The sequence below is a fragment of the Apostichopus japonicus genome, chromosome 20 (assembly GCF_037975245.1).
Source record: "Apostichopus japonicus isolate 1M-3 chromosome 20, ASM3797524v1, whole genome shotgun sequence".
Classification (NCBI taxonomy): Eukaryota; Metazoa; Echinodermata; class Holothuroidea; order Aspidochirotida; family Stichopodidae; genus Apostichopus; species Apostichopus japonicus.
The window spans coordinates 10787027-10812500 of NC_092580.1; the positions used below are offsets into that span (position 1 = coordinate 10787027).

Sequence of the window (25474 nt, forward strand, 5' to 3'; positions counted from 1 at the left end):
CTATAAATCGCATCTTGCTCACAGCTACAGCACCCCCCCCCCCCCACAACCCCTTTATGCAGCATTGACCCGACTTATCACATCCTCAAAGTAATGTAGCTTCCCATCACTGGATAGCCGACAAGTTGACCATTCATGTCACCATCAATTTTGCGTATTACGACCACGTACATATTTTAGCTATGAGAGCCTGAAGTTTTCGTAATTTGTAAAGAAACCTCTTTACTCATGGCATTAAACAATTTTCGTACGCTGCTCCTCAAGTGTTCTAAAATTTGCCTCAATTGCCCCATTTTTTGCACCATATGCACGAATTCATTGATGCTCTTCAACATACAAGCCATACAAAAGAAAAACAGATGCTGATTGATAACATTTCAAACTGAAAGGATGTTCTCCTTCCAGTGGCGTAGCCAGGATTTTGTGTATGGGGGGGGGGGGGCAATATGCAGGACGCTTTCTAGTCACTTCGCCCAACAACCATTTCGCCCAACTGCCATTTCGCCCAACCATCCTAGTCATTTCTCCCAACCAGCCTGGTCATTTTGCCCAACCAGAATGGTCACTTCGCCCAACCGTGTTGGTCATTTCGCCCATATTTTTACTAATATTCAGTCAGAATAATATTACTTTTTCTATTCCACTAGTTCAATTTGATTTATTTGCGTTAGGTTACTTCGTAATAGGTAAATACAAAAGTGAGGTCCGCTCGATGTCGATCGAAGTCTGAGCAGTTATTTCGGGTATAATGGGAGGATTACACTACTTTAGGCGTTTACGCATACAATGGAAGTTATATTATTATACAAACACAGGGGAATCGGTCTTCACAAAAACCTATCAAACCTGACCCCTAAAACACTGATCCATCATACTGACTAAAAATTCCCGAACGTTTTCTTATTAAATTGAAAAAAATATATTGTAGCTCAACATATATGTTCAAGTTAGACAAAAAAATTGAATCCCGGGAGCTGAATCTTCAGTTTTTTGAGTCACTTTTTTTGTCGGATAGGTTAAATGTTAGTATCACCTAGTTTTGCGAATACTTTATCAATATCATGACTGTAAACTTAGTAATAAGCCTACTACTACATAATACTATAGTAGGCCTACCAAGTTCGTAGCAAAGGCAGTGTTAGAATGCAACGTTAGGCTTTGGCTAGACTCATGCAACTTGTTAAATACTATTCTAACAAGGCACTTAATGGATGTGACACCTCTGCTAAGTGCTTGAATGAAAATAATCTTTATTAAGATTGGGGTAAGGCCTAGGCTAGGTGATTTTTGTCAACAAATTGGCAACGACAGGTACCGTACTTAGCACAAATGCCAAGTTAGTTGGGTTACTAGCCTAGGCCTATAGCCTAGTATTAATACTTTGCACACTAGGACAAGGTCAAAGTCGGCTATATCTCTTATTAGCCTAACCAATGTTAGGTGGGTAAAGAACAGCTGATTTATTACACGCAGTGTTTAACAAAACCATTAGTTCGGCTTGATTGCAGAATACGACACAAAGCTCCATGCTGTAGCTGGCTACACCGCCGCACAAACCTAGGTAACCAAATCATCCTTCAGAAAGTTCCCTTTCACACTACGGAAAATCAAAATAAGAATGCGAATCTGAATACCTTCTAAGTGATATCACAAACAAATTAAGTTTTTTTTAGGTTTCATAGTAATAACATTAACAATGAAATGATTGGTCGGGGCGTTTATAAAAGGAATGGCAAAAATTGAACTGTCCTGATCTGGTGAAGCCAAAATGGGATAATACATTGAACTTAGTTTGGTTTTGGCATTTCTATTCGTATTGAACTTTTCTATAAATGGTCGTTCAAAAAGGAATGACAAAAAATTAACCGACCTGGCGGCGTAGCCACATCATGATACATTTTATTTAGTTTGTTTTTGGCATTTCTACTGGTATTGAACTTTCATAAATGAACCGAGGGTGTAACCACAACAGCATGATACTTGTATTTTTTCTGTCTCTGTGTATTACTATATAGATGCCATAGCCAACCTCTGTGAAGGGTGTTGCTTCGAAGTTGTGGGTTGTTCTGCCATTACTCTATTAGTTTGATAGAAAAGCAGTTCCTTGACTTCTTCAGTATCCAATCCAGTGTAAAGATCCATAGTGCATCTATCTGGAATTTTTAGCATTCCACTCTCACTTACATTCACCTACATATCAGTAACTTATGATTGATTAAAGAGAGATTACTGTGATAGAATTTTTACTTCACTACTTAATGAATAATTAGCCTTTTTGTATAAATTGACAATTTTGTTGGCTCTCACAATTATGCATGCACAACACACCTTTCTTATATTTTAAAATCAACCAATCACATCATCTCTATCAAGTAACGTCAGGCAGTAACAAACCGCCTGTTTCACTCATTCTATAGGTACATTAATGTACTATGTAGGCCTAAACTACAAGATGTACAGGTAACTGAGCCAAGCATTTTAGCAATTTCCTTTACAAGTAAAATCTTCAAAGACTAGAAAAATAATCTCTTAATAGATGTACAGTATACAAATGTAAGTTACGTGTATTGAAGCTTTCATGAACATAAACAAGATAGCACGCCTGGTCATCCAGACGAAAAATTGGGTTATCTCTGTCCACAGTACAACCATTAAAAAATTGCCCCTGTAGGCCTACATGATATTCTTTTTAGCTACAAACAAATGAGAAATAACATAAATTATATCATATTTGAGACCTTTGTCAATAATATAGTATTGTACATGTTTTCTGAGTGAGCAATAATTTGATAAAAGTCCCATGCATAGTATCTCAACTGAACCTGAGATGGTAAAAGATTTTTGCAATGTTACCTGAAACATTCTTATGTCATGGTCATCTTAATTATGGACTTTGAAGGTGACTCGGCTGTACTGTATGGTGTCCATCTCAAAGATCCAAGAAATCTGACGAGATAGTTGTTTTAAGCTTCTTTGAAATGTACTCAGAAGTAGCTACCGTACCTTAAAGTCATTTGTGCACTTGTTTTGTGTTGTTGTTGCTTGAATTACATCATCATTCAGGAACTGCAGTAATCATACTCATAGAATATATTAATGTTTCTTATTTTCCTGTAGACTAACCTGAAATGAGTGTGAGGCTGGGTCAACACTGCAGCGGATTACTGCATGCCCAACTGGAGGAATCATGGCAGAAGTCTGAGATTAGATTTGCGAGGAAGATTCAACGCTGCAAGGTATTCATCAAAGTCGAACAAAGTTCAGCGAGAATCTCTTATCCATGTTGACCAGTCCAACACTAAATAATCTGAGAATAAAGAAGAGTTGTTAAAGATCTTAAAGTCAAACATTTGTTCTCATAAAGGTTTGTAACATATGTTTCCTTACCTTCCCATTACTTTTTTTTTTTGGTGTTGTTGACAATGTCACTGTACAAAGCATTTTAGGTTACACAAATGTATACACAATACAATATTAACAAATATTGGAAATAAATTAAAAAAGCGAATTTTAACATTGTTACAAGAACGGCACAGGCCCAACTAGAAAACATACACTTTTCTCTTAACCAACATTTTGGCAGAATTAGCAATTATAACATTACACAAAAAATTCAGAACACACTGGTTGAAAACAGACACACCTAATGAGGGTTAGAAAAATCAGAACAAGGAACCCAATCCAAGGTTTGAAAAACAAAATACAACTTTCACATGGTAGCCTACTTACATTAGCTTCTGTAATCTCTATTGAATGCAATTGTAGTTCAGTATATTGTGATTTCACAAGAATTTTATTTGAAACACAGTTTTTACTTTTTAAGTGACAAAGAAATATGTGACTTACTTTGTGTTATTTTTTTCCTTCCTTAACTTGTTCACTATGTAACACTCATGATGTTGAATTACACTGTATTTGATTAAATGTTAAAAATACAAATCACATAGACATGCCTGAGACTGCTAGTATTCAGCTTGTACTTGTAGTACACTGTAGACTGCATCAGAAGTAAATGAGAGGGTATATCAAAGAATTAGTTCAGTGAATCCAGGGTTAAGAAAGCCAGCAGAAACTCATTTGAAACACTATCCATGAGATGATCAGGTACAAATACTAGCTTAAATAGCAAGCCTTCTCGTTTCGAGAAGTGTTCAGAGAATTATGAGGCAGGCATTCCTGGTTGGGGACTGCCATTTAATGTCCCCATTGATATATGTATTGATATACTTTCTTAATTGTTTTACTTAAATGTTTTGATTTATAAATTGATATCTGCAGATGGTTTACTCGTGATTTCAAAACCACCCGGAGTGTCAGTTAACACAGGAAGAATGGACGCTGTCTCAGTCACTAAAGTCGTACCTCAACTGGCGGAGGCTTGCAATCTACCTTTTCTGGAGATAGTCAAAGCGCCAGAGAAGTTAGTAACATGTTCTTTTATCTCTTCTTAGTCAATGCCAAAAGTTTCTATGTATTAGATAGGCTTGTCTTTGTTCTTTAAAATGCATAGCTGGTGGTTTTTAGACATATCCTCTAATCCGTTCAAATCTATGTTACATTGAATATTTACACTTGTACCTTTCCATTGATGTATGGCACATTGTATTATTTTCTTTTGGGACTCGGTAAACATTGATCAAACCTAACACTTTTGGACAAGGAGTTTGCTCTTTTCGCAACAATACCTAAGGAATCATGTGACTTCAGATCACCCTGTGACATACATGTGAGGAGTCGGTTGAGGACATTTTCAATCAAGCTATTCACTGCAATATCAAATGGATGCATTGTCCTTGGATAACCTGTGCATTTAGGTCAAAAGTTGCAGTGCTGGACATTTCACTGTTACTATAGCATGTATACTAAACAATCCAAAACAGCTCCCATTTTCTCTTCAATCTCTACTCTACCCCTCATTCAAACCTGTTGTGCAGACCCCATGAAAGATTACATTGAAAGCTTCCTCCCTTATAGATTTGCCTAATTATGTTACTAATGACATTCAATTTATGTAGAGATTAACATTATCCATATTTACAATGGGCCGCAAGGATTCATTGTGGGCTATGAAATGTTTCCCCAGCTGCCTTTCATCTGCAAGCCAAGGGTAGACTACTTGGTGGTCCTGATTTATCCCCCCCCCCTTTTGTACCCCCCTCTTTGTTTGAGCTACAGGATATATCCGTGCCCTACTTTACTTGTCTTTTCTGTCTAACTGATTTAATTTCATGGTAGTGTCTGAGATATACCCTTCTTATACACCTTTGGCTATATGTAATTATGTTAACCCACTCCCAAATATCTTTGTCACGTTTTTTTTAATCTCTACCCTTACACCCTTCTCCATACCCTGGTATGTAGTGAGCCAATGCAAAATCAAATGGGGAGGAGCTTCCCTTATTGATTGCCTTATTTTTGATACTGCAATACTCAATGTGTAGAGGTTAAAATAGACCCCATTTTACCCTGTTTGCAATATGGGAAGGGGGAGGGGGAATTGGGGGCTGTGAAATGTATTCCCTCTTCAATCTCTACCCTACTACTCCTCCATCCCCTGGTAATCTGTAAACCAATGTAAAATCAAATTGTGAGGTGCATCCTGTATTGATTCTCTAATTTTAAGACTGCAATGTTCAATGTGTAGAGATTAACATTGACCCCATTTATCCATATTTGCAATTGGGGGAATCATTGGGGGCTACGAAGTATACTCCCAGCTGGTAGACTTCTTTGTGGCCCTGATTTGATTTTATATTTTTCCCTGTTGATACTCTGCATTCCCCACCCCCTTGTTTGGCTTAGCTACTAGGTATATCCCTGCCCTACTTTTTTTCTACCTAACTGATTAATTTTATGATAGTATTCTATAGACCTCTCTAATAGCTTGCCTTCTTCTAATAATGCTACCCCACTGTATAATATCTTTGTCACGGTTTTTGCTTTCGATGATAATTGTAACCTATACATTCATGATGGCGAACGTGTTTGTGTGAGTGGGTTTGTGACGCCTAGCTTGTAAACACGATTTCTCAAGGAGGGAAGGTCGACCATTTCATATTTAGTGTGTAAAAATACCACATTGAGTAAAAGAAGCCTATTGTTTTGGTGCAGGTCAAAGGTCATTTGGGGTCAAAATGTGAAACTTAGTAAACAACATATTTCAAGAAGGGAATGTCAGACCAATTTCATATTTGATGTGTAGAAGTACCACATTAATTACAAGAAGTCTATTGTTTTTGGTGGAGGTCGAGAGTCATTTGGGGTTACCCGGGGTCAAATTTTGAAAACCTTGTTAACTCGATATCTCAAGAAGGAAAGCTTGGGAGGACCTCATATTTAGTGTTAGTAGCACCAAATTAAGTATAAGAAGCCTATTGTTTTTGGTGGAAGTCAAAGTCATTTGGGTTCACCAGGAGTCAAATTGTGAAACCTTGTAAACACGATATCTCAAGATGGGAAGCATGGGCAGACTTCACATTAAGTGTGTTGGAGTACCACATTGAGCACAAAGTCTATTGTTTTTAGTGGAGGTCAAAGGTCATTTGGGGTCATCAAAGGTCAAATCGTGAATCCCTTGTAAACATGTACACCCTTACCATATATTACATCAGATTTATGAAGAAAACAGCTCATGTTAACATCATCGAAACCAAAATGCATTTTTGCATTCTGGTTCATATTTGCAATGGGGGATTATTGGGGGCTTCCATCTGGAAGCTGAGGGTCGAATTTATTTCCACATTATTTGGGATGGGGGGGAGGTGGGGGTGTAGTAGGGACATTCTGCCTTCCCCTTCCCCCTTCCCCCTCTGGCTAAGCTAATTGCCGCTCCCTACTATTTTCTCTGCCTGACTTGTATAGTCAAATGACTTTCAAAATTTAAGGTATTTGTCCTGGGTAAATTTCATGTTGTATAAAGTAGCCCCATTCCAAAACTTCACCTTTCTGTTCAGAACATCTCTACCCTGACCCCTCCTCCACCCCTGACATAGAATCAATGCAGACTTTAATTGATATCTGCCTCCATTATTGATTGCCTCATCTTGTTAGATCTGATAAAAGTCAATGTGTAGAGGTTGCATAGACCCCATATAACCATATTTGCAATGGTCCCTTGGGAAGCTTTGCAGGAGGGGGCCGGACTGTTGAATAAACCTGCTGGCTTCCATCTGGAAGCTAAGGGTATACTTGTTGTGCGGTCCTGATGTTGCATCCAACCTTTTCACCTGGGGATGTTCTGCCCCACCCCCACCCCTTCTATATATCTCTGCCCTAAAGGTGGTATTCCTATATACTTCACTAACACATTTGCCTATATGTACTAAACTTACCCCAACCCACAATATTTTCCGTCCCTTTTCTCTTTGATCTCAACCCTTACCCCTTCTCCACCCCTGATATGCATAACCAAAGCAAACTCACATTGAGGGCTGCCTCTTTTATTGACTGCCTCATTTTCTTACTATAAAACTCAATGTGCAGAGGTTAAAGGTGTATAGGCCCCAAACTATAGGACGCTATAATTGCTATAAGATTTCAAACTGCACTTTCCTGGAGGCATTTAATCTCTAAATTTCCCATAATTCTAAATAAGCAAACAAGATGGCTGAATGTCCTAGTGAGGTTTATTACCTTCAGGGTGGTAATATGAAGAGTATAAGAGGTTTGACCATGTGCAGTTGACCATATTTGAAAATCTTGCATATTTGGGTGCAATACAGCATACCTTTAACATGTAGACCCTTTTTACCCTGTTTGCAATGGGGAGAATTATTGGTAGAGTGCTCTGAAACATATATATCAATTATCTTCTGTCATGAAACTAAGGAGGGTGTGGTGGGGGGGGGGGTGGTCACGGTCACCTTGACCTCCATTACTCTGGCTAGCCTGTACTTTTAAGGTTAAAGGTAGCAGTACTAGATATTTCATTTATGTACTACTTTAACCCACATTAAAGAACCCTCCCTTTTTCTGTTCAATTCCTACATTTACCCTTACTCAACCCCTGGTACGAAGTGAAGCAATGACAAATTGTGATAGTGTCTTCTAAATTTATTTTTAATTAAAGAAGTTATCAATGTCTATTTGCTAATGATAGGCTCTGTGTACAGTGAATGTAATTGGGCAGTGTGTGGTGACCGTGAGTGTTACCAATGCTTTTGCAACCCTGGTATAAGTGCAATTTGTCATTTCTCTTTCTTCTAATTTACAGCTTATTAAACCTCCTCAGCAAAGACAAGGATGTCCACAGAGATTCTGTTCAAAGACCTTGGCTGGATCTCAGCTTTCTCGACAATAAGAAATCAAGAACCATTTCCACTGCTGTTTAAAACACTGTTTATTTCTATCACCTTACCACCATTGATTCATTAATGTGAAATATTATCTCTTATCAGTACAAACTTTTAAGTTTAATAAATGCAATATTGACAGTCTACTGTAAATGTGATGCTGATTTGGAAGAATCTCAAATAATAAATAAAGTAAATTTCACAAGCTTTACTAATCAGCTCAGTCTTTCATCTATTATAACACACGATTGATACATTGTTGTTACATGATATGCACATTGCCGTAGGAGCCCAATTTGATCGGGGGGGGGGGGGGGGATGGGGAGGGAAGCGGTAACGATTTGCCCAAAAAATATAACCAAAATTGTCAACATCTTAACATCTTAATATACATATACTTTAGCCATGCATCGGTTATTACATCGCATGCCAAATACATACAATCATTTGCCATGTTATTAACCTTTCAAATTGGGTATAATTTTTGGGGAAGTTGTTACAATAATGATGATAATAATATAAGTTTAACCATTGAAAAACACATTCCAATTTATTTTTCTTTCAGTAGGTGCCCAATAAATTCTCAACTTATATTGCCCGAATTTTCACAAAAAGTTTGGTTGGGCTGCAGCCCCCCCCGCCCCCCTCTAACCCCGCCTCCTACTCCTATGAATATATCATATATTATAATAAGAGGTTATTTTACATGGAGGATTATTAAATAGAAAGAGAAAGTTTAATGATATATATCGTATTGAATCACGAAGCTTATAATGCTTATACCCATGGAATAATACGCCAAACTTATCTACAATATGTGATAGGCTGTAGTAAAAAATTTTATTCATAACGAATGAACATAGGCCTACTGATGTAAAAGTAAATTAATTCAGGAAGACAGTCTTTTGTAATTGATATATTGAGATACAGGGATAAAGCCCTAAGGAAATAGTTATTTGCCAATTAATGATGCAGTTAACAATAACTCTTAGAAATTAGGATTGTACGATTTTCATGTGTGTAAAACCCCAGAAAAGGATATACAGCAACAATATCAACCGAATCTGTGTATCGTAACTCACGATATCATTTTGTTTTAATATGTAATTTACATCAAGCGCTATACAGGTACTAGTCCGTATATATACATCTTCCCCGACGTTAAGGTAGCTATCATGAGCTTCTCCTCACCATCTACTATGGATGTGGTTATGCACCGTGCGTCGTCATCAACTGACATTGTTGTTAGTAAGTGCCTGCCATCTCGACTGTACTGTGTTAGCACAGTGTTTAGCTCTACGTCATCATCCCATAACATGTAGATGAACCCTCCCATGCCTATGCACACACTGTAAGGTCTTAAGTCAGCTCCACTGATATTTGGTTTGGTTAATTTATACACCACCTTACTCCCTGATGCCACCATGGTAACCTCATATGAGGTCCTACCCTCATAGTCACAGATTAGAAGATTACCACCGTGGACAGTGATATGATCTGATCCCTTGATTTCATCAGGTAGTACTATGGTGTGACTGTAATTCAGCTGATAATCAAATACATACACTTCTATGCTGTCAGTACCAAAAATGATTTGATTCTTGGCGGGATTCGTGGTAACAGATAACACATACCTACCCTCTGGCCACATCTTAACCATATCACTCATGTTCTTCTTTTGGTAAGATGAGTCAGAAATATTAGAAATACCGATTTCATCCGGTGTGCAAACTGTAATCACATTGAACCCTGACAAATTACAACAGTAACGAAATGCCTGAAGCCAAAATGTCTTATTTCTATTTAAAACATTCTGATTTAATATTTCTCCTTTCATGTTAATGACAGTGATGTGTGATTTTTCTTCTGATACACTACCAGTCATAACGATATTACCATTGCTACTACTTGTCATACCGCTGATATCGTAACCCTTATCTTTGATTCCCGGAACATCAACAACAGACTCTGCGCTTTCTGTAATTACAACTTTATCAGGTATAACTTTTGTTATATCACTGATGACAAAATCAGATAAAGATTCTAACTCTGGATATTCTTGTTTCATTTCTTCGATCAAAGTTTCACTGGCTGCTCTTATGTCGGGGACACACTGTGCGTCTGTCCAATCGTCATTACATGCAAGAATGGAAGAAGACGTTGCTAATAAGTTTTCGAACCGTTTAATAAGTTGCTTACAATTATTCAGTATTTCTTCACATTCGTTTTTGTTTTGACTTGCAAGAAGATCTTTAGCTGTTGTCAAGGTCTTGAAATTACTATCTAACTCCCCAAGTTTTTTAAAGAATTCACCCTCAATTTCTTGACGATTTTCCTTAAATTCTTCCAATTCCCGGTCATATTTTACATCGGTACTTTTCATATTTTCTTGATGTTTCATGATCAATCGGTTCATTTCCTCTTCATGTTTAACAGTTATTTCACGTTTTTCACATCCTCTTCTATTTTCTATGTCAGCAGCTCCTTTTTCACGTTCATCGTTACATTCGGCAAGTTTATCCTTTATTTTCTTTGCCTGTTCCTGGTGTTGACTTGTCAACAACTTTGTCTTGATTGTAACATTTTCATTCAATTTCACTAGCGCCATTTGAACCTTCTCGGGTAACGCGAATAGTTTAGTCTTCTGCTTGCTTAGTTCAGCGAGGTTCTTATTCAGTAATGTCCTTTCTTTCTGGGCTAGATCATTCACATCTATGAGATCGTGACCTTTGTGCTTACCGTGAGTGCAAACTAAACAAACTGGTTCATTTTGGCATGTACCACAGCACAATTTGGCTGGTTCTTTGATATGAAAATGGCACCTGGGATCTTCCGTCATTGCAGCTATTTCCTCCATGGTTAGATTCTTAGCTGCCATATTTTCCAATTTCAGAGTGCTTGGTTGGTGATCAGTAAACATTTTACTACTGATATGAACCTTGTAACATTCGTTGCATAAAAAATCTCTACACTTAAAACAGTAAGCGGAACATACCACATCCTTTAAACAGCTCACACACTGCTTCAAATCTTTCTTTTCAAATGATTTATGCAATTCTATGAACTCGAGCATACTCTTCATATGAAAATCAGTCTTAAAGCCGTCCAATCCATCCTCTGGTATACAACATCGCTGTTTACAAAGTGGACATTCAATTGTCCCATCATAGCTGGCTTGAATAACTTTTCTCAAGCAATTGTTACAGTATCGATGAAGACATGGTAACAGTTTTGGCTCATTAAATTGATCCAAACAAACAGGGCAATTGAAGAAGTTTTCTGTCAGGCCCTCCATGAAAGGGCTCCAGGTAGCCATGTTGATGAAGGTTGTTAACTCTCACTTGAAAAAACTGTACTCAGTTAGACAGTTACATCACAATCTGTGAAAGAGTACAGGAAAAGAAAGAAAGGGCTTAACAAATTATTATTTATCCCTGTGTGCCATAAAATATGAGTGGAAATACGAACATACATGCAAAACCGTTCAAAATGGTCTGAACACAGAAGTGCTTAAACATTTCAGGCCAGTGTTTAACCGGTCCTTCATCATTCATGGGTGCTTTGCGGGTCTATTATTACCCCCACCTTCCCCCAATCCTCTGCCAGCCCTCCATCATAAGACAGTTCAGTTTTAGAAAAATTATAACTATATTACTCTTTTAATTAAAATTAGTTAAAATTATATTTAGTTAAACTTATATTTAGTTAAAATTATAACTATACAGCTTTGTTGATTAAAATTTAAAATTATGACTATACAATTCTTTTGAAAAGAAAATTGAACAATGATAAGCAACGTTGACCAATTCTGTTTTGTTGAAGAGATGTACTGTAGACCTCACAAAAGTTTAATTTACTAAACTAATCACATGAGGGACAGCAGAAGTCCGGGTCATATGATCCCCCGTTACAGTCTCCACAAACCCACTTAAAGCAGAAGACACACTGTAGCCATTCAGGACACTCATATTTATCATAGTTCACACTGCACACTGTGCATCCTTCCGTTACCATCCTCCCAAATTACCAAATTTAACTTTAATTAGCACAATATTTCTAGAAAACCAAAGCAATAATTTCAGAATGGAAAGTGGTACAGTATAGGAAACAGTATTGGGATAACATTTCTCACCTCTAAAATAAGATTACTCCATAGAATTCACAGAGTTTTATAATAAACTCAAGACGTGAAAACCCTTGTCCGTTTGCTGTCCTTCCGTTACCGACCTCATTAATATTCATATTTCAACAAGAGCCCAAGGGCACTGTGGTTCCTTGCTTGGGGTATATGACAATACACATAATATTATCAAGCAAGATTGATTTTTTGCTCGTTTCCTCCCAAAATAAGCACATTTTTTCTAATGTGACCTTTGACCTTGGTTTCAGATGTAGTTTAATCTCCTGATTCCAAAAAACAAAACGACAAGTCTGTGCAACCATCCTAACTCCGACCGAAAAACTTTGACCCCATATAACTTCGCACATAAAGGTCACACAGGGTCAACCTGATGACATTTATGATCAGAAGGTACAGTACCTTTGACATCTGAAAATAGCATCAAAACTGTAAAAATCCCCAAAAACACGTAAAGGTCACCAGAGGTGAAATTGAGGTCAAGGGTCACCCAGATGCGGGTCAACAATTGGATAACATTGAAGCAACTCCCAACCCTAACGGACATTTCGTTCTCAAGTTATCGCAAAAATACTAGTTTTTTATCATTAATTGACCTTTGGTGACCTCGGATCACATGACCGTTAAGTTTGAAAATGCTCCCCTAACCAGTTTACAACTTGTCCCAAAATATCAATCTTGTCACACATTGGCACTGGGAGTTATTGCAGTTTTAATATTTTCGGTTTTTGGACCATAACTGACCTTTGGTGACCTTTGTGGGCACCAGAAACAATAGGGCACACCTTCTCCATATGGCGGATCTATAGTCAAAGTTTGGCCTCAATCCAACATTCCCTTATTGAGATAGAGCGTACCCAAGCAAGTGTCACAGACACACACACACACACGCATACACACTCACACACACACACACGCCAACCTGACTGCATAGGTTCCTTTTGCTAAAGCAAGGAACCAAAAATGGGAAGCGTTTGTGTAAAAAAAAATATGTGGAAATTAAAGTACGTAGATGACAATTATTTGTTGTAATTAATTGGGATATTCATGATATACTTGTTCAAATGTCAGAAAATTAGTCCCAATGTCCTTCTGTTACCATGGAATTGCCCCTTAGTAGATATAAACATCACTCTCAGAATCAACAACTCCCAAAGGATGCTGTATACAATATATATGTATGCATGCAATGATAAATTTACTTTTAATCCAGGCTAGTGACTCAATTATCTGACTGGAAAAACAAAATTGTCCTTCCGTTACTGTCCTTCCGTTACCAAACTGGTACAGAAAGACAGGTTTTAATCAATCATAATGAACAAACTAAGAGGACCAGGGTGAAACTAATTATTTCATTTTGTTGGCCAATCTAAACTTGCTTTGAAGATGAACTTTCATTTTAATCATGCTGCAACTTTTCCTGAAAAACTAAAAAAAATTATATTTTCGGTAACGGAAGGACATTTCAAGTGGCAAAAACACCGAAGGCCATTGAAGCGGAACCAATGAGGAAAAGGGGGGAAAATATTATCCATTCAGTTTTCCATGATCTATACTCTCACATGGTAGTGGCTGATATCATTTATATACTCGCTATCAATTAGCAGTGACGAATAGATTTAATTACCAATCATCCAATTTTCTGTATCAACTCCTGAACACCAAATTTACCATTGTCACACATTTTTAATTTTTTGGGTATCATGTCCACTTTCTCATGGAATTGCTCTAATAAGGAATGGGAATTACACATTGATTGAACACACCAAAAATAGAATATTAACGCTGGCTAAATCATTAGGCCTAGTCTATCTACTGCTACATTCGTCTAAAATGGCTGAAGGTAGTAACAAACAGAAACCCCCAAATGATAAGGGGCCAGAGTAATAACAAAGCAAGTTATTTAACTTCTGGTTTCGGGGACAACCAGAGGGGAACGAACAGGACTCACAGTCAAAGGACAATGAGAAGAACACAAGAGAGTTCAGAAAGAAGTGGCTAAAGGTTGGGGCCCATTTTTACACTGATATAACTTAAAATCAGCGAAAATGATTCTAAAACTCTCATCGAGTGGTTCCAACAACAGCTCATATGGCACCCAAAAGCACCATTTTTTTTTCATCAAACAGAGTAAATTTCATTGCATATTCCCTTTATAAGCATACCTGAAAAGAGGAAAATGATAGCACCGTTTTGCATCTAAGCACCCCTCCCCCAGGACGGTGGTGAGTCAAATGTTCAGATATCAGCCATTTTGACTCAATGGGCAATTTTTTAGAGGAAACATTGGTAATAAGAATGGTATTAGTATAGTAGTGGTAGTATATAGTCACAGTCTTTAAAAATCAGAAATAATGTCGCCTTGACCTTTTATCAATTTAGAGCATATGTTGCAGTCTGTGGAGTTTACACGGGCTAGCATTTAGACCACAGAGCAAATGCAGAATACAAAGCAACTCAATCCTGAAAACATTGGCAAAAAAAAAACACCATGCAAAAAACCTTCGAAATATTGAATCAATTTTACACAAGTAATGCCTACACCGGCTCGATCCTTTACAACAGGGGTGACCAATTTTTCAGTAGGTAGAAAACAAATGGGACGTTGTTTTCTGCAGTTGTACCAATAACGCTAATGTTTTCCCCTTAGAAACTGTTTTACCCTCTTGTGCGGCTGCTGCTGGACAACCAGCTACAGTAGTAAAAATGCCTGAATATCCGACCTCAAAATACGGTATCCACTATCATCACACTTTCATTATTAATCATTTAGATGCTAATATCATATTGATATAGATGAAGTATTGCTTTACACTCAGACACAGGATGTCAGTAATACATTGTGTTCCAAATAAACTAGTATCAAATAACTATGTAGGCCTACAAACTAATTAAACAAAGCCAGGCCTAGGCTATAGAAACACTATGGCAGTCAACGTAGCGGAAATGGTCCCTGTACAAAGTAGCTATACTCTACTTCCGGGTTGAGCTTCAACCCTATTGAGTTAGTGTTTGCTATTGCTGTATCGCACTAGTCTTACACATTGTATCATTAGTTACTGTAGCCACTATTCGAGTGGATTATGCGTTAATAACTGTCCTTTACACAATAGTTTTACACCAACATCTTGATTTTTATCATTATAAGGGGTTCGCAGTATAAAGCATCGCACTCACCTTTCAACTTTGGCTCGATTTAGCCCTAAAATATACTTCGGAAGTCTTGCAATTTTTCACCGTAAATGTTGTTGTCGAATGAAACCATGATTGTTTTCAGGTAGGATGGTCACAAATGTATATTCTTTTTCTTTTTTGGCCAATAAATAGGAAAATATATAAAAATACAAAAATATTAGCAATTTTACATGAATTCTAGTAAAAATATTTTTCTAGCAGTTACTGATCAATACAATATTCTTCAATTACCGTTTCCTTGAGTAAATACATTGTATATCGGCAACATATAGGTATGCGGTGAGAATTACGAAACGTAGAAACTGCACGAAACTGCGTGCCAAAGTTACCCCGCAACTGCCAAAGTTACCCCAGTTGGCGGATATGCTTTGTGTGTAACTAAACTGGCTTGGCGTTCCTACCCGAAGGTATATACGAGGTGACGGAGGGCAAAGGCCGGGGGTGTTATAATCCTACCCAACTGATTTCATGTGAATACCAACAAGTGTTTTCAAGATCAATTTTTTTTACAAATTGATTTTGATTCAAACCTTGCATGACTTTATCTCAAGCTCGTACATAGAGTGTTCAATAAAAGGATGTGAAGACTCGCGCAGAAAGAAACGTCTAATGCCGGTAATCTTATCTAGTTTCGAATGAGGTGTAACAGAAGTGTTAGACACCACCATCGATCCCAGAAAATACAGACACAGCTTGCTACCGTCGGTAATTAGACACTAGTGTACAGTCAGTACATACAGCTGCGGTCCATACCCACAGCACAGTGTATAAACAAACGATACAGCGATGGAAATCTCAGGTCCAGCTAAAGAAAAGGTATCCCGTTTCATTACTGTCTGCATTTTGTAGCGACACGAACAAAACGTCACTTGCAAGCAACAGAAAGTTAACCTTTTCAGATGGCCGCACGCAGTTTGGGGCGAGTCTTCAATGCCTTTAAACCAGTATATACTCTGTGATGTTTATACTCAATCAACGTTAATAGAACTACAGTGAGGAGCTACGCTACGTGAAAATGGAGGCGGTGAGGCTATCATGGTGGCCGTAACGGTGTGATAGTGACCGTGTGTCGTGGTGGAGGTTGGGCCAAATAAGGGTCGTTTGGTAGTTAATTTTAGGTTGGACGTTGTTCTTAATCTGTTAATCCTTAGTAATGCTTTTGATTCTCTTTTCTATGAATTGTGCGAGCATTGGTTTTGTACGTGATCATACTTAGCAAGGCATTCATGTTGGCTTAATGGTGATAAATACATATGATGATTGAAGATACAAAATCCCTAGATCAACTAAGATAGCCTAAACTTAAGTAGGCTAACTGTAGCATAAACTTTCCATACACAGACACACACCAAGAAAAAAAGTCACCTTATAAAAAATATAAAAAACCAAGACCCATATTAAATGTCTCAAAAAAAAGTGGTAAGTTGAGGGAAGCATTTATGGGGGGAAAATAACCTCAGGTTTAGCAAAAAAAAATTTTTACCCTTACAAGAATAGAACTGTAGAGAAAGTGTGCTTATGTAGCCTATATACCGTAGTGAGTTAAATAGGATTGTACTGACACGTAAAATGAATGATGGATTCCAGTCCAGTTAATGGATCAGAAAGATTCAATCAACATCTACCAGGTTTAGGAATAAGAATGACACACACCTTAGATCTTGAAAGCAGAAACACAATTTCTAAAATCCTCACGAGCCCAGAATCCCTGGCTTTTTTACAACCATTTCAAATTCTTCTTGTAACCACCGTGGCATAAACTGACCCACCTTTCAGCCATCACCGCCACCATAAGCATATATAGGCAACCATTCAACTTTCACAAACATAAGCAGATGTTATAACCCATGTGTAACCACTTTCACCTAAATCGATAACTCAAGAACACTCAAAATACTTTTTAATTAAGATGTAAATAAGTCAGCTCCATTGAAGATTTGAGTTGTGGCTGCTAGTACTGACGTGTCACAGGATACTGGGCAGGGAACAATAACCATGATCGGAGCAGGGTCAGGGATGGGTAAGAAAGCTACGCATGTAGTATGATTTAATATGTTGTAAGTTGTGAACATAATGTTGGTATGTGGTATGTTTGGTGATTATGTTGTGAGTATGATTTGAATATGTTGTATGTAAGTAGAAAGTGTAATGTTGATAACTTGTAGGCTATGTATATTGTGTATATATGTTGAATATATGTTATGAGTGTATGTTGTGTGTACTTGTGTGAGTATATGTTGTGTGAGTATATGTTTGTATGTATGGTGTGAATGAATGCAGTGTGTTAAGCATGTAATAACAGAAAAACTCGGGCATTATAGAAGGCATTATGCATTGATGACATCACTGATGTCATCCTCCTCTTCCTCCTCAGTTTCGTCCTCTGAGCTTGATTCTTCCTCATCTTCTTCGCTCTCGGACTCGACGGGCAAGACTTAGTATCGAATGGTTCTTCTCTTTCTGAACTGCTGTACTCTACCGGAACGCTGCAGTGAAAGAGTCGAAAGAGTAAAATATGTTTGAAAGATTTCGGAAGAGTTTGCAAATCTTAAGGGTTCTACCGAATGTACAAAACAGTTTAAGTATGGAACTTATATTATAGAGACACATTTTCAATACTATCAGATGAAATTATCTGAAAATGTATATATATATATATATATATATATATATATATATATATATATATATATATATATATATATATATACCGTATATATATATATATATATATATATAAACATGTATATATATATATAAACATATATATATATATCAAAATCCGTCCATCTTGACACATTTAGAATACGGCATAGGCATAGGCTACTAATAATTAGAATATTATAAAGAATAGCAAAACAAATATTAGTTTCTCTGCTTTTGATACATAGCAAAAACAATCAACTGTCTATAGATGTACCTATTACTTACCACTTTGTCCTCGATCGCCCAAAGCCATCTTCTTTTTCTTATAGCGGATCCTGTTGGCTAACATGACCTTCCCAAGAGTCCTCTCTTCGGCCAATTACACTTTTCATTATCTGCTGCAATCTTCTGGTTCTCGAACTCCAGCAGTCTGTGACGATGATCTGTCAAAAGAGGGGTTAGTATTTTACTTATTTACAAGCATAGTTGCAAGTTGTTCAATACATGGGAAAGTGGAAAGATTATGAGGAGACAGGTTAGCAAAGGGCGGTGAGGGACTACAGTCTCCACAGTCACACGATATAAATTAGGAATATCGTCCTCTTGATCCTAAACCGAGTAAATGAAATAGACAGAAATTGTGGGAAGTGAGAGATGATGAGAATGTGAATCACGGTGTTATTTTACGGTAATTTTAGCATTTTTTTGTATGCCCGTATGCGAGTCCCTCTCCCCCCCCCCCCCCCACTCCTCCCACCACACCCCTTCGACTCCAATTGGACATCTCTTCTCATATCTCCCTGCCTCTGTCTGTAATCAAAGCAATCATTTACAAAGGGAAAATTAGCTTAAAGGCATTGAAGACTCGCCCCAAACCGCGTGCCGCGCTCTGAAAAAGTTAACTTTCCGTTGCTTGCAAGTGAAGTTTTCTTCTGGTCGCTACAAAGTGCAGACAGTAATGAAACGTGATATCTTGTTATCTTTAAAGAAGAACGATAGTGACAGAAAAAAAATCTCTCATTTTCATATATAATGTAGTTTGTAAGTTACCAAGCAACATATTTTTTTAATTTTCCAAATAGCACACCGGAAAGTTATAAAAAAGGGAATTAAAACATCGTTTTTTCGCCTCCGTAATTTGGGAATTTGCAAACACTGCAACGACCTTGAACAGCCCTCAGGTCAGTGAATGACGTCACTGTGATGATCTTTTTCTGTTGTGAACTGTTCAGTACGGAGCTGTGCGTGCATTTCGTGTCAGCATATCTGTTATTTTCCGGCGTAATGTTCAAGACATAAATAGATAATGAATATCATAGTGTTTCTTGATTTCTTCACCACGTGTTTACAAGGTTTTTTTTACGAAATTTGCGGCGATTTCGCAACGATTTCCCAATATCTGAAGAGGTAACTCGCAAGCTGACCCAAAGTAACGTAAATCTCAAGATCACGTTTTTGGCGGGTTTTATACAGAGTGATGTATGAATGTGCTCACTTACCAGTCAAACTGGCACAATAACAATAGTGATGATAGTCTCAAACGTAGATTAGTATAACATCCGAAAGAAAATCCAAAGTTCTAAACAAAGTAGATTCGCTTGTATGCACTAGGCCTACTGTAAAACATAAACGTTCCTTGTTCCGTGCGTCATGAAATCCAACAGAAAGGTTTCATTGAGCTTGAAATACAACTGCATTTGAACTCAATCGAGTTGTTAGTCTAGCTCGAACAATTTTCTCACTACATGCAATGCCTATTGCGTTTATTCACATGCATGCCTCGTGGTTTGGGCTTCAGGAGGAATCGTAGTCTAGCCCAACTTCACGTAGGCCTGGGTCCGCAAACGGTACTTTCACACTGTGCAAACATAAGTGACAGTGTGCTCTACCGTAAGTAATACTTACACGATGTTTTGTTTTGCTCGAGCATACACACATTTCCTATTCGTATTACATTTAAAGTGGTTTGGAGGGTATGAACACATCTCTGCCCCCAAAAAACTCTGCCTAAGCGACGTCCATGCCCCAATTGAAATTTGCACGTTGATTCTCTCCTCACATACCGTAGTCATTAGGTTGTTCACGTCTGACATGTCTTCCAGTTCCAACACTTACTGTTGCATTTATCGGGATATATATAAATAATGCGGCATAAAAGCATCAATCTTTCAAACTTTTATTACTTTAGTGACCTTGCCACACGCAAATTTCAATTGGGCTCGAGAAGCATCTTCTGTGAAGTGGGCAGAACAAACTTTCACATTCTTGCCATGAGAAACTCCTGGTGCGATGAAGTCTTTCCTGGTTCTCCTCACAAATCGTATCCAGAGTTTCCGATATCTCTCACTACTTTTTCCGCTTGGAAAATTGAGAAAACTTATTGTAGAGTCCACATTCGTTCTGTTGCATCCCCGTACAACGCAATTTCTTGGATTTTGCTAGTGGTTTACGTTGTTTGTCGAGTCTAATATAGAGTAGGTTGCAACTAAACTTACACACTAAGTGCACACTGCTGAAGTACACTACGCCGAGCTCACGTTGTTATCATCATAATGACGTCACATGTCACTGTAGATCACGTGATCATCATATCGCTTTTCGCGAAAAGCCCAATTTTTGTTTAAAAATCAACGAGTTTAGGAATTTTTTTTAAGCCTTTCCCAACATCGGATTGACATGAATTTTCACATGTGTAAAATGGAAACCAACTAGAATAATCTTGAATAAAATCGTATTTTTTCGTCGATGGTGAAAAATCACTATCGTTCATCTTTAATCTAGACCTGAGATGTCAGTCGCTGCTATGTACACTGTGTTGTAGGTATTGACTGTAGCTGTATGTATTGACTGTGCACTAGTGTCTAATTACCGACGGTAGCAAGCTGTGTGTGTATTTTCTGGGATCGATGGTGGTGTCTTACACTTCTGTTACACCTCATTCGAAACTAGGTCAGATTACCGGCATGAGACGTTTCTTTGTGCGCGAGTCTTCACACCCTTTAAATATTTACTTACTCGAAATATATGAACACAAAACCTGTTCGAATTAATCCATACAAATAATTGCAGTATTTATGATTGACATCATAACGTGTACAACCAAGCTCTGCTGATCAATAAATATGTTAAAATTAAATGAAAATACCAAATTAAACATGAACTTGTCTTGATATGGACAGATATTTATATAAATGTTAAATTCTTTCACCCGTTTGGTCATTCATGCATGTATTGTTGAAAGTGCTTGTCATATATCGTCAGATGTGACTGAAGCAGAATGGAAAATCATTTACAGGTGTGGTGTCGAGAATGGGTGTAAGGGGTGGGTGGGGTGGGGGATAATTACTGTTGTTATTGTCTTACTTTCTATGTTATGTTGAGATCGAAGGCTGATGTTTGGGTCGGACGCCGAGCCATGCATAAGACTGACACATCTTCTCAATCGCTCCAAGACTTGGGTGTTGTAACCATCGTTGTGCAGCGTTCGGTTCATAGATGGGACCCGCACAAAAAAAGCGCACACGACTCGAATAAGTTGTTTCATAGAGAATTAGCTCGAACTACAGTTAAATTTAGCGTTACAATTGAAAAATATTGGTCTTAGTAACTCGAAAGATATATCAACTTCTATTCCACCCACTTTCCCGTGCCACACATGTACACACACCTACACACCTTCCTTCAAGCTCTGTACAACGCAGTTCACGTATGTGATAACATGATCACCTTAAAGGTATGCTGTGTTGGCCCCAAATATACTAGATAGTCAAACATGGTCACCTTTGGTCAAAATTCTTAACTGTTTTTATTACAACCTTGAAGGAAAGTTTTCTCAATGGGACATTTAGTCATCTTCTGTGTTCCTTGAAAATGTCTCAGAATAATTTGCACAGTTAAGACCTCCAGGAAATTACTTTTTTGATAACTTCTATAGTAATGATGGCGTGCTATAATTTGGGGCCTATACAGACTACCTTTAATATTCAATCCAAAGACGGTAATGTAGCAAACTATTACGTAATTTTCCAGTAACCGACTTTCATTCTATGATAAACATATATATATATGCCAATATAGGAAAGGTGGGGCAATACCTTGACAAAAATTGTGAAAGCCTTTATAGATGCCGCTCTTTCATTTTTAGCGTAATGACTATTATATACCTATCACACCCAGACCGGATAGCGACATAATAATCTTCAATAATAATTCTTCAAAAAGCCCCAAGTCTTTCTCCTCCCCTTTACCATCCCCATGGCAACTACAACTTCTTCATCGACAGATGCAGGTGCGACTTTGGAGTGAAAACAACCCACTTTCGTCAGAAATGGACGGCTTCGTTCGAATGAAAAGCAGCGTAGATGTTAAACCAGCGGATAGAAGGTTCCATATAAACATAACTGAGCGTACATAAGCCAATATGTACACATGTAAACACCGAATTTTACGCTGGTAACCGTATGACGTATGACAGTCATAAAAAGTTTGGTTACGTAAGACTGAGTGTGAGTATTCATATATCTTCTTAACTGTTTCCTCAAATGGCGATTACAAGATTCGGTCCTCTTCATCGTGGTTCCATTGTAATGGTTGATCAGAGTATTATATATGTATATGTTTCAGAACTTAACAAGTGTGTGTGGTGAAAAGAAGGGGTCAGCGTGAAGCGCGCTGATTTTCCTGCGAAACACTATAGCTCTTACATATTTCTGTAACGCACTAGCATAGTGCGCCTACCCGATGTGCGGCGTGGACTTTGCATATATTTTACATTAGTAGTAGTAGTAAGTTGAGTTTCGTCTATCCGACATGCTCAGTGATTAACCTCCGCCACGTATCACGATCTTGCGCAAGGTTTATTGCTTCCTCCAAATTGTTAATGTTAACGTCCTTAAATTGCGACTTCATTTTTCCAAGCAAGGTAGTCACAGGCCTTCCTATACTGGTTTAGCAGTATGTCTCAGTGCTTCTCTTAAAGCAACCTTTGCTGGAGCGTCCTCCTGGAGTCTTGCTACATGACCGAAAAATCTCAATCTTCTATGTGCGACTATGGATGACCAAGGTGTTTGGTTGGTTTCATTGTAGAGCTCATCGTTTGATAACCAATTGTTATTGGTCCATCTAATGTTGAGAATATTACGAAGTAGTCTCCTTTGAAAATTGTCTATTTTGCGATCAAGATCCTTCGTTGTGCCCCACAGTTCGCAATTGTACAAAAAAGTAATCTTTAATAAAGCCTCGAAAAACCTTTTGCTTTTAAAAATACTTGACATTGGACATTGAAAATATAATTTTACATTGGATACGTATTTATTCACATCTAAAGATCTTGTATAACAATAAATGAGCTAGATAGAAGACTGTTACTTTTATACTTTTCACACACAAACACATGAAGTCAGTACACGCTCGCCTCTGCAGACTAGACGTACGTTTTTGACAATATGATTTCTTGCCGCGCGTTCATATATAAACTTTTAATGGTGATTCCAACTTGCGCATATACGCGAGGGTACCGTATTCATTTGACTTGGCTGTTCGTTTCGTGAAACTGCATTGCCGTATTTCTATAAGATGGCGACGAAAACATATTGTTCGTCTCGTAGCACAGAAAAGGAATCGTAGAAGTATGGCAAAACGAGAAAAACTCGGGAACAATTTAGATGTTAATTTGGATTTAATATGGTTTCTAATAGGATAAAGGGATGAAGGAAAGATTGGAACGGAGAGACACGCTCACATCAAGTACATAATTGGCGCTCAATTCCATACAGTATTACACTATTGCAATAATCAAGGTGCACATGTGATGTACAAATATACGAATCACCCAATCCGTCTGTGCTGGTGCGTGCTAAAGCTTACAACTTTTTACCGATACGGTACAACCATAGAAATTTGGTACAACATATAATATGCAGTCTCTCAAATTGTTGACACGTGACTAGACGTGGAACTGACTCAGTTCATCGAAATGTACTCCTAATTTTCGGATAGCCTAACTGAAGAGAAGGTTTTAACATGAGTGACCTACACTGACTCCTGGCCTACACTTCTTAAATATAAAAATATAGGTTGACAGTGCAACCGTGCGTTGACAAACATATGCACGTTATTTCACTACATAGTTTCCTGCGCGTTCGTATACATTTTAATGGTGAAGCCAACTTGCGCGTGTACGCTGGTGTTATTCGGTTGACTTGGCTGGTCGTTTCGTGAAACTGCTTTGTCCATGCAGAGCTATAGGGATATGTTACAGTGACGGAGGCGCTTGTACATAATCCGATTTGACTTTGCTCTGATTGCTTAATAACTTGTTCTTCATAAGATGAAGGCCTAAGGTATAAAGGCCTATATATTTTATTTTCGTTGATTTGATATGAAGAATTATGCAAGCATGAGCTGAACTATGTAAGTTTTGGAAGTAACCTAGGGCAAAGAAGTTTCACCTCTTCAGCTTCAAAATCGTAACGGTAGTGGGGATTAAATACGTCAGTGCAAAACTAGATATCCAGCTATCATACGTGGGGTTGGATATGTCCATTGAAAAAGCTGTTGGTACTTCAGAAATTAACGAGTTAAGTGTGTAAGTAAATGGGGCATCACTATATTTATATCTCATGCCCGGTAAATTACAAATAACATTTAAAACAACTCAGATAGAATAAGCATTTATTTGTAAATTAAAAAAAAAAAAAACCTTAGCCCATGCACTTAAAGTGACCTTCAAATCACTTCAGTTCACAAATGCCCTTATAATATGAACACTGTCATCAGGTTTGGTTTACAAAAGGATCAGTAAGGAACGCCGAGTTAGACAATCCCGGTATGGCAAAATTTCCAAACAAAAGCTAATTTATTCGGCCCCGTGATTTCAAAGAAAATGCTTTGGTTTGTAAAAACTATCGCACACACACGTAAATGCACCCCCTCCCCCCCCCCAAGCTTAAGATTTAAATATAACAAATGTCTATCGAAGCTGCAAACCTGGTTGTTTGTTAATTGCAAGTTGTGACTAAGATCACACCTGGAGTAAAAAGGACAGGTTCAAACCAAACTACAAATTGATGTCATTGCCTTATATAGTAAATGGTTAAACTAATATGGGCAATGACATCAACTTATATATAGTTTGGTACAGCATCCATTAGATGTCTTTATATTTCTTTTTGTATCGTAGACTTGACAAACATAGGTCTCCATT

The 25474-nt window shown here is 37.7% G+C and overlaps 2 long non-coding RNA genes across 2 annotated transcripts; one reads left to right on the plus strand and one right to left on the minus strand.

The window, feature by feature from the left end:
* Window positions 1–430: 430 nt before the first annotated feature.
* On the minus strand, window positions 431–3263 carry LOC139961625 (uncharacterized). The gene is made up of 2 exons (XR_011790943.1): window positions 3124–3263; window positions 431–1597 (listed from the first exon to the last, which is right to left on the minus strand). It is a non-coding gene; the product is annotated as an uncharacterized lncRNA (long non-coding RNA).
* LOC139961624 (uncharacterized) lies at window positions 3227–9446 on the plus strand. The gene is made up of 3 exons (XR_011790942.1): window positions 3227–3364; window positions 4279–4420; window positions 8213–9446. It is a non-coding gene; the product is annotated as an uncharacterized lncRNA (long non-coding RNA).
* The last annotated feature ends 16028 nt before the right edge of the window (window positions 9447–25474 follow it).